Source organism: Mustela lutreola, chromosome 13 (genome assembly GCF_030435805.1).
Source record: "Mustela lutreola isolate mMusLut2 chromosome 13, mMusLut2.pri, whole genome shotgun sequence".
NCBI classification, from domain to species: Eukaryota; Metazoa; Chordata; class Mammalia; order Carnivora; family Mustelidae; genus Mustela; species Mustela lutreola.
Window position 1 is genome coordinate 63,403,415 of NC_081302.1, and position 9,775 is coordinate 63,413,189.

At 42.9% G+C, this 9,775-nt stretch overlaps 1 protein-coding gene across 3 annotated transcripts in view; it reads right to left on the reverse strand.

The window, feature by feature from the left end:
* The window catches only part of ATP7B (ATPase copper transporting beta), a 71,322-nt gene extending 61,615 nt beyond the window's left edge, over positions 1 to 9,707 (reverse strand). The window contains exons 1-2 of one of the 3 annotated variants that reach the window (XM_059143922.1): positions 9,402 to 9,707; positions 8,993 to 9,096 (exon numbers count right to left, since the gene is read on the reverse strand). The gene's annotated coding sequence lies outside the window, so the exon portion shown is untranslated. Of the gene's footprint in view, positions 1 to 8,992; positions 9,097 to 9,337; positions 9,357 to 9,401 lie in introns of those variants that run through there. The other 2 variants (XM_059143923.1, XM_059143924.1) reach the window with 2 other exon arrangements.
* Between the last annotated feature and the right edge of the window lie 68 nt (positions 9,708 to 9,775).

Here is a 9,775-nt window from a genome sequence, read left to right on the forward strand (position 1 = left end):
TAAATCTGGGAAACTCACAAATATGTGGAAATTAAGCAGGACACTCCTTAATAACCAGTGGGTCAAAGAAGAAATCAAAAGGAAGATTAGGAAATACTCTGGAGACAAATGAAATGAAGACACAACATACCAAAATTTATGGGATGCAACTAAAGCAGTGCTTAAAGGGAAACTGATAGTCCTCACTGCCTGTATTAAGAAAGAAGGATCTCAAATCGATAACCCAACCTTCTGCTTAAGACACTGGAAAAAGATGACTAAAGTAAACGTAAAGAAGCAAAAGAAAATTCTATTAGTATCCTAGTATTGCTGTAACAAAACACCACAAATTGAGTACTAGAAATTTATTCCCCCGTAGTTCTGGTGGCTAGAAGTCAAAATTTCCCTTTTTGGAGCTCTGAAGGAGAATCTGTTCCATGACTGTCTCCTACTTCCTGGTGGTTGCTGGCAATCTTTAGCATTTCTTGGTAAATGGAAGCATCCCTCCAATCTGTTTCTATAATCATATGCCATTCTCTTCTCTGTGTCTTCACATGGCATTCTTTTAAGAATAGCAGAAACTGGATTTAAGATCTACCAGAAGGCCATATGACTTCATCTCAAGGTAACTAATTACACCTGCAAAGACCCTACTTCCACAGAAGATGACACTCACCGGTACGAGGGCTTGGAACTCCAATCTATCTTTCAGGGGACACAGTTCAACCCATGATGCAAGAGAATAAAGGACTAGAGTAGAAATTAATGAAATAGAGAGTAGAAGAATACAGAAAACTGTCAAAACCAAAAGCTGATTCTTTGAAAAGATCAACAAAATTGGTAATCCTTTAGCTAGAATGACCAAGAAAACAGAGAGAGAAGACTCAAAGTATGAGAATCAGAAATGAAAGAGGGGTTATTATCACTGATCTTGAAGAAATAAGGATTATAAAAAAATACCAGAAACAACTATATGCCATTAAATTAGATATCTTGGATGCAACAGGCCAATCCTAGAAAGAAAAACTACAAAACGAAATAGACCATCTGAATCAATTTTCAACAAGTAAGATCTTGAATAATAATTGGAAATCTTCCCATGAAGAAAAGCCCAAGCTCAGATAGCTTCAGCACTAAATACCATCAAATATTAATTGAGGAATATACAAAATGTTAATAAAGTCTTCAAAAAAAACCCCAAAAGACAAAGGAATGCTTCTCAACTCATTCTATGCATGAAGCCAGCATTACTCTGATACTAAAACCAGTCAAAGACATCACAAGAAAGCTATAAACTATAAAAGCTATAAATTCCATCTCATGGGAATATGGACATGAAAATTCCTCACCTATATTAAAGGAAACCCAGTCCAGTAACATATACAAAGATTACATGCTAAGACCAAGTGGGATTTGTCCCAAGAATGAAAGTCTAGTTTAATATCCAAAATCAATTAATGGAATGCACCACATCGAAAGAATAAAAATCAAAAGATGGACATCCCAATAGACACAGAGAAAGCATATGACAAAATCCAAAATCCTTTCATGATAAAAACACTTGAGAAACTAGGAATTGGGAGGGAACTTCCTCAACCTGACAACGGGTATCCATGAAAAACCTTACACCTAACATCGTACTTTATGGTGAAAGACTGGAAGCTTTTCCCAAGATCAGGAATAAGACAAAGATTTCCGTTTATGGAAAATCTTCATAGTAGGGAAATCTAAAGAGCTAGAAAGTAGACTCATTGTTGCTTAGGCGTGGGGATCATGGGGAGGAAGGGAGTGAGAGCTGAAGGTGTAGGGTTTCTTTCTGAGGTAACGAAAATATTCTAAAATTGTCTGTGGTTGATAAATGCATGTATCTGTGAGTTACATCTCAAGAAATTCTTTTTTTTAATGTAGTAGAGAGACTATTAAAGGAAGAATTGGGGAGGATATTCCTTTAGCATTCATGGAAACCTAGAGGTTCCAGGTAAGTGGTAAAATACTAGGAACAGAAGTGGATAGAGTACCAGTGTACACCAGCAGATTGTTAGTAGCTGCAAAATCCCACAAACCACCCAAATCCTTCAAGGAAAAAGGGTTACTGATTCTATATTCCCACAGTGGCATAATGCATAGTGACAAATCTTAGAAACTCAATGTCCAGTGAATTAAACTACCGGGACTACACCAAAATAAAAAGTTTCTGTGCAGCAAAAGAAACCATTAAAAAAACAAAAAAGCAACCTACCATACTGAAAAAACAATCTCCCATACTGAATGGGAGAAGATAGTTGCAAGTGACATATCTGATAAAGGGCTAATATCTAAAATACATAAAGAACTTACATAACTCAGGGCACCTGAGTGGCTCAGTCAGTTAAGCGTCTGCCTTTGGCTCAGGTCATGATCCTGGGGTCGTGGATCAAGTCCCACATTGGGCTCCCTGCTCAGTGGGGATGCTGCTTCCCTCCTCGCCCTCCGCCCTGCTTATCCTTGCTCTCGCTTGCTCTCTCTCAAATAAATAAAATCTTAAAAAAAAAAAAAACTTTAATAACTCAACACCAAGGAAACACATAATCCAATTAAAAATGAGCAGAGAATTTGAGCATTTTTTCAAAGACATACAGGTGGCCAACAGACCCATGAAGAGATGTTCAACATCTCTAATCTTCAAGGAAATTCAAATCAAGACCACAACAAGATTATCACCTCACACCTGTCAGAATGGCTAAAATCAAAAACACAAGAAACAAGTGCTGGCGAGGATGTGGAGAAAGGGGAACCCAGGCCCATTGTTGATGGGAATGCAAACTGGTGCAGCCAGTGGAAAACAGTATGGAGGTTCTTCAAAAAAATTAAAAGTAGAAATACCATGTGATCCAGTAATTCCAGTGCTGGATATTTACCTGAAGAAAAGTAAAACATTAATTTGAAAATAGATATGCACCCCTATGTTTACTGTAGCACCATTTATAAGAGCCAAGATACAGGAGCAAACCAAGAGTCCGTCCATAGATGAACAGATTAAAGATGTGGTGTGTAAGTGTGTAGATACAAAAAATGGAGTATAAGCCATAAAATGATGAAATCTTGCCATTTGCAACAACATGGATGGATCTAGAGGGTATACCACTAGGCGAAATAAGGCAGCCAGAGAAAGACAAACACCCTATGATTTCAATCATATGTGGAATTTAAGAAATAAAACAAAGAACAAAAGAGACCAAAAAACAGACTCTTAAATACAGAGAATAAATTAATGGTTGCCATAAGGGAGGTGGATGGAGGTAGGTGAAACAGTTGAAGGGGATTAAGAGCACCCTCCTCACGATGAGCACTGAGGAATGTAGAGAATTACGGAAACTGACATAACACTGTGTCTTAATTATACTGAATTAAAAATGAAAAACTTTTATTTAAATTAAATAAATAACTTCCCTAATGTAATGCCTAGTGAGAAAAGTTAGTCCCAGAAGACTAAAAATACTATGGAAATTTTTTATAAAGCTCAGAAACAAGCAAAAGTAAATAATATATTGTTCCGGCATTCATATACATGTGATAAAACTTTACAAAAACAAAAAGCCAAGTTACAATAAACAAAAAACTGTTTTTTTGTTTATTGTGATGTGTTTTAGCTATATATCTGGTTGCACACATTTCTTTTATGCTTAATAAACTGATAGAATAATAAAAGAAAAATCTTAAATGGGAGAGTGAAAAGATGCAAATGCAAAACGATTCTTTCGGAAGAAGGGGAGGGGAGAAATAATACAAGAGCTAATGGGAGACACCAAGTAAAGGGAGAGATTTTTAAATGGAGGCAAATGGCACGAATCAATAATTTTCTCCCAAAAGGGAGAAATTTGCAGAGGAAAAGACTGGAGGGGAGAGAAGAGATGAAGTGATGACTAGTATGGGCTCCAGAACACATAGACAAGAAAGGGCAGAGGTCAAGGGTACTCATAACAAAGATGACCTTGAAAAGAAAGCAAGCCCCCTGAGACTAGATGAGGAAGTGAGAATAGGTTGTAGAGTTAAATAAAATTTTGGAAGAAGGTTCAAGGAGGTAGGCAGAAAGTGGAACAAAGTCTGATACAGTAGTGACAGTTTTCTCAAAGTAAGAACCGAGGTCATTTGTTGAGAATAAGGAAGGCAGAGATGGAGCACAAGGCTGACTGAGTCGCAAAAGGTTGCCAGAGAACAAGTGAAAAGCATTTGCGGGCACAGCTGAGATTAGAAACAAAAAAGAGCTAGCAGCAACAACCACGTGGTTGGCTGACTGTGCTAGCTTCTACCACTCCCGTGCAGGAGCAGAGAAGGCAGGCCTGGGTACAACACTGCCCTGGGGCAGCAGGGAGAGGAACCCCCGGGTGGGGGCGGGGTGGCATGGAGATGCTACTGACTAAACCATTTGGTCTGTCAGGATAGGGAGAGGCCACAGATTGCTGATAATAATGACAGACTCGCTGATGGGCAGCTTTTAAGGCTGTTAAAACATACACACACCATGGAGTTTAGAAAAAAAAAAAAAATCTATCAGAGACTGAATGGACTATAATTCACCAAAATGTTAACACTGGTTCTCTGTCAGTTGTAAAAATGGACTTTTTTAATTTCTAAAAATTAATAACCTAATGCAGTAAAAGCAAATAATGAAGGAAATTTATAAATATGCTGACAGTCATCCTAAGAGTGATAAGAGTAATAGTCAATTTTCCCCTTGGGAAAATTGGGGCTTTGTTTTCCAAATCTCCCTTATAGAATTAAATTACTTTTATAATAGTAATTTTTTTTAAATTTTATTTATTTACTTGACAGAGATCACAGGTAGGCAGAGAGACAGGCAGAGAGAGAGAGGAGGAAGCAGGCTCCCTGCTGAGCAGAGAGCCCAATGAGGGACTCGATCCCAGGACTCATGACCTGATCTGAAGGCAGAGGCTTAACCCACTGAGCCACCCAGGCACCCCTATAATAGTAATTTTTTAAAAGAATTCTGAGTGTTTCTAATGCCTGGTGCAGAGAACTTTTGAGTTTCTGTAGGGACTGAGGTTTCAACACAACTGATGCATTCTCAATCCACAGATTTCACAATTACTGGTGTTTTTAAATCATATTTACCATGTCAGTCACATCACAATAAAAAGTTGCTCTGCTTTGCCCTTGACTTTATCTCATGACCTTTGATCTGCTCAGATTTTCCTCCTTTAACTTAGTTTTAAAAAAAAAAAAAAAAAAAAAAAAAAGTCAGACATTTGAGAATTTCACCTGGTAATGATTCTAATCCTATAGATAAAAATAACATCGCACCCACTGGAATATGGACACTTTCCTGCTACCCATCAGTGGCATCAGTGACCAGTCATTATGGCCCTGGGCCATCTCCATCCTTGCCATGAAGATAAATGTCAGATAAAGAAGCATTTAAAATCCAATTCTCTTGCTGCCCACACCTTCCATCACCCCCAGCCCCGCATGTCCCCAATTTATCCCCCCAGTTACTCGTGTACCAGCTACACTCTGTGTGTTGCTGGTAGGACTGCCTGACACACTGACACTCTGACACTGAGAAGTCTAGAAAACCCTTCTCTCCTGACACAACAACTCCACAGAGAATGGGACTCCCAGCTCTGTAGTATTTCAGTCACCTTGGGACTGGGTGGGCTGACCCCAGCAAAGGCCTCCAGCAGCTCACTTCCCCACTGACCCTTCTTTGGAGGAGCACCTCACACTGTTTGCCCAGGTTCCACAAACTCCCCAGTCTGTGGGACAAAGTCCAAAGACCTGAACAACAAGGCCACCCCCCATCACCTTTCCAGCCCTGCCCAACCACTCAGAACAAACCCATCTTTCCATTCCTATCCTCTGGACCTTGGCACATGCTGGTCCCTACCTGGGACATCCCTCCCTTCACTCTTCCGTGTGCCCAGCTAACACAGAGCATTTCTCCTTCAACACCTCACTCATGCAACATGTCTTCTTGAAGTTCTTTTTTAGCCCTTACATTCTTGCCTTTGAATGCTGTGCTATGTAGACAACTGTGACTGTCAGCTCCAAGAGCATGTGGGTGGGCCTCTATTCATCTCTGTGCCACTCTCACACCGCTTTGGCTCAGAAACAGAAGCTGCTCCATATTGGTCAGGTGGAATGACCCAGCTCCACAGACCACCACCTCCCCTCCAGCGGCACTGCTTCCCCAGACAGGTTTCTGAAGAGAAAACAATGGCAAGGGAGGGGGAGAGCAGGGAGGGCAGGGAAGAATCTTGCTATAAACCATTCATTCAAGAATGCCTGTAGTGCACCTATTATTATGGGCTATGGAGAATATTTTTTAAGGTACAAACCTGGGGCTCTGGGTGGCTCAGCTGGTTAAGCATCTGACTCTTGGTTTCATTCAGCTCAGGTGGTGATTTCAGGGTTGTGAGATCGAGCCCCAAGTTGGGTTCCTTGCTCTGCACGGAGTCTGCTTTAGATTCTCTCTCCCTCTCCCCTGCCCCTCTGCCTGCTATGCAAGTGCTTACACACACACACACTCTCTCTCTCTCTCTCAAAATAAATAAATAAAATATTAAAAAAAAATACAAACCTGGTCCCTACTTTTAAGATGCAGAGTTACAAAAAACAAACAAACAAAACCACTATATTCAAATAAGTTTAAACAATCATACCAAACAGTATACCAGATGTCATGGAAGTCTGAAAGAAAATACCAACCTGAGAAAGTAAAAAAGGCCTGCCTAGGACTCAATGCCACATTTGCCTCTTACTACCTATAGTACCTTGGGCAACCTTCTTAACTTCTCTCTGCCTCAGCTTCCCCATCTGTAAAGATGAACCCTGACCTTGTTTTGTATACTTTCTCTCCTCTCTGCTTCAGCCACTCTGGCTTTCTCTTACTGTTTCTTTAATATTCAGGTTACGCCTGACTTAGGACCTTGACACCTGGTTACTCAACCTACAAGTCTTCTCCCAAATCTGAACCATTCAGGTATCTACTCATACAATCATCTCAGAGAATTTCCTGACACCTAAGATAGGATCTCCCCTCCCCTGTTATTCAAAATGCCCATAACCCTCCATTATTCACAATGCTTATTAGTTTCAAAAATCACACTATTTGTACACCCTTTTTTCTTAGGATTTATCGATTTGTTTTAGAGATAGAGCAGGAGCATGAGGGGCAGAAGGAGAGGAGAGAATCTCAAGCCAACTCTGGGCTGAGCATAGAACCAATATGGGGCTGGATTGCATGACCCTGAGACCACACCTGAGCTGAAACCAAGAGTCAGATGCTTAACCAACTGTGCCACCAGGGCGCCTCTTTGTTTACCCTTTTAAATTTCTGCATCTCCCCCTAGGCATAAGTTCTTTGAGGGCAGGGTCTTAGTCATACCCTGATCCCCAGTGTCCAGAATACCAGGCACATAATACAAAAAAAAAAAAAAAAAAAAGGAAAAAAGGTTAAATAAATGGTGGTAAGAGGAAAATAAGACCTATATCAAAGGGTTTTATGCACACAGGGGGATATAAAGTGCTTAACACAGCATCTAGCAGTGGTAAGCTCAATAACATGGCTAATACTATTATCTGAGGAATCCAGAAGAGGGTGAGGTCAACAATGGGAGAAGCAGTTACCAAAGTTTCCAGGAGAAAGCATCTTGAGCTTGATCTGGAAGGATAAGGATTTTTCTGATGGGTAGAGAGGTGGGGGTGCTGCAAGTGTCTCCCCGTCTGAGACACCCCGCCCTCATGTGTTCTTCACATCTCCATTAAATGCAGAGTCATCACACTAAGAATCATCGATTAGCCAGCCTCTCTCTATAACCATCCATTTATCCACTTACCTTTCATTGCTATACCACCAGAGCCCAAGACAGATTTCACTACAAAAGGGCACACAATAATGTTAACTTGGGAATCTGCAGACCAGCATTTCACTACATGTCTATCCTGAGAAATATCCAAGTGTCAGCACTACAAATCATGTACAAGGATGTCCATTACAGCATGGCTTGTGAGGGGAAGAAAAATTAGAAGCATCCAGAAGGATCACCCACAGGGAAAAGATAAACATACTATGGTCTGCACATGGTATGCAGCCATATTGTACAGAGGTTAAACCAAACAAGACAGATGCTTATGTACTAACCTGAAGCAATCTCTAAACACAGTTCTCTTGAAAGGGGGTGGGGGGAAACGTTGGAGAATTACACTATGTGGTCTCATTTAAGTGAAACAAAACAAAAATTTTAAAACCACCCACATACAAAACCTAAAGATTTCTCTAGATATACACATTTTTTTAAACCACAGTATTTTCAGCTCTTCAACACCATGTTGAAACACAGTAAGTTTTCAATAAATGTTTGCTGAACAAATGAAGACATATGTAAACGAACAGAAAAGGACTAGAGAGTAGATCTGCTTTTCATGCTCAATAATTCTGAACTGTTTGCATGTTTAAGTCACCGCATTAGTTCTTTAAAAAAGAAAAGTTGCAGGGGGCGCATGGGCGGTTCAGTGGGTTAAGCGCCACTCTTGATCTCAGCTCAGGCAGGTCTTGATCTCAGGGTCCTGAGTTCAGTCCCCCTATTGAGCTCCACAGGGGGAATAGAGCCTACTCACCCAAAAAAAAAAAAAAAAAAAAAAAAACCTTGCAGGACCTGAATACATCATAAAGAGATCCACGCACTCCGAGTAACTTCTCTAGGTAATTAATTTAATCGTTCTAGGCAATTAAGAGCTCTTATACAGCAACTCGACGCTCTCTTTACATCTCCAGCTTCAGATCCCTTAACAAAGATGAGTGGAAAAGTGCTGGGTTTTAAATTGCTCCTGCAAACCCCTTAATGTCATGCGGTTTCCGAGGGTGCTCTTGCTACGATCCCCGACTCCCCTGGGGCTGGGATTCTGGCGCCCTGTCTTTCGCGCGCACGCAGGGTGGCCCAGAAAGGCCGGCAGGTGGGCGTGGGAAGTCCTCCAGATAGGTGTGAGCACACAGCACCCGGGGAAAGAAACTTACTTTCCGACTGGCCTCTTCTCTGGCTGTAATGTCTTTCCTTGTTCAAGCAACCTCCTTCGAGGGAGCCAATTTCTTCGGTGATCGGCCCAGAGCCCGCAGGTCACCTGGTTAGTGAAGGAGAAGCGGGGCGCGTTAAAACTCGGCGAGCAGAGGAGCCGGCTCTGGGTGGCTCGGTTCTCTCACCCGGGGATGGGTCTGGGGACCCGCCCCTGCATTCAGACCAAGAGGTCTGCAGCGCTGGCCCTACGGACTGGTTCAAAGTTGCGCGCCACCGCGCCCTGGCCCTTGGGGGGCAGGGCGGGAATGAGCGCAAGAGCGAAGAGTGGGCCTCGGACCCTCACTCACACCCGGAGGCGGCCCAGCCGGTGCCCCCGGCGGGAGCTGGTCCTCACTCCCAGGTCTCCGCTACCTCGGGCCGGTGCACTGCGGACTGGGTCTTCGGCCTCCGGCGTGTGCCGCGAAGGACAGGAGGGCGGGCGAGCGGCGCAGAGCCGGACCGCAGATGCAGATCCCAGGGCTCGCCAGTAGCCGCCGGGGAAGGTGCGGCGTGGCGGGAGCCGGGCTCGGGTCAGCTCCGCGCCTTGCTCCGGAGCTCCGCTGATCCCAAACGCTGCAGCAGCCGCGGGAGTGAACTCCGCACCTGGAAAATCGATCCGAGATGCGCAAGGGCTTCCCATTGGTCTCAACTGCCGGCGGGCTCTGGGAGGGGGCTTCCAATGGGGGAGGGGGCGGAGGGCGGGTGCGCTGCCAGTTCATCACAGGCCACGCCCCCCCAGCCCAACT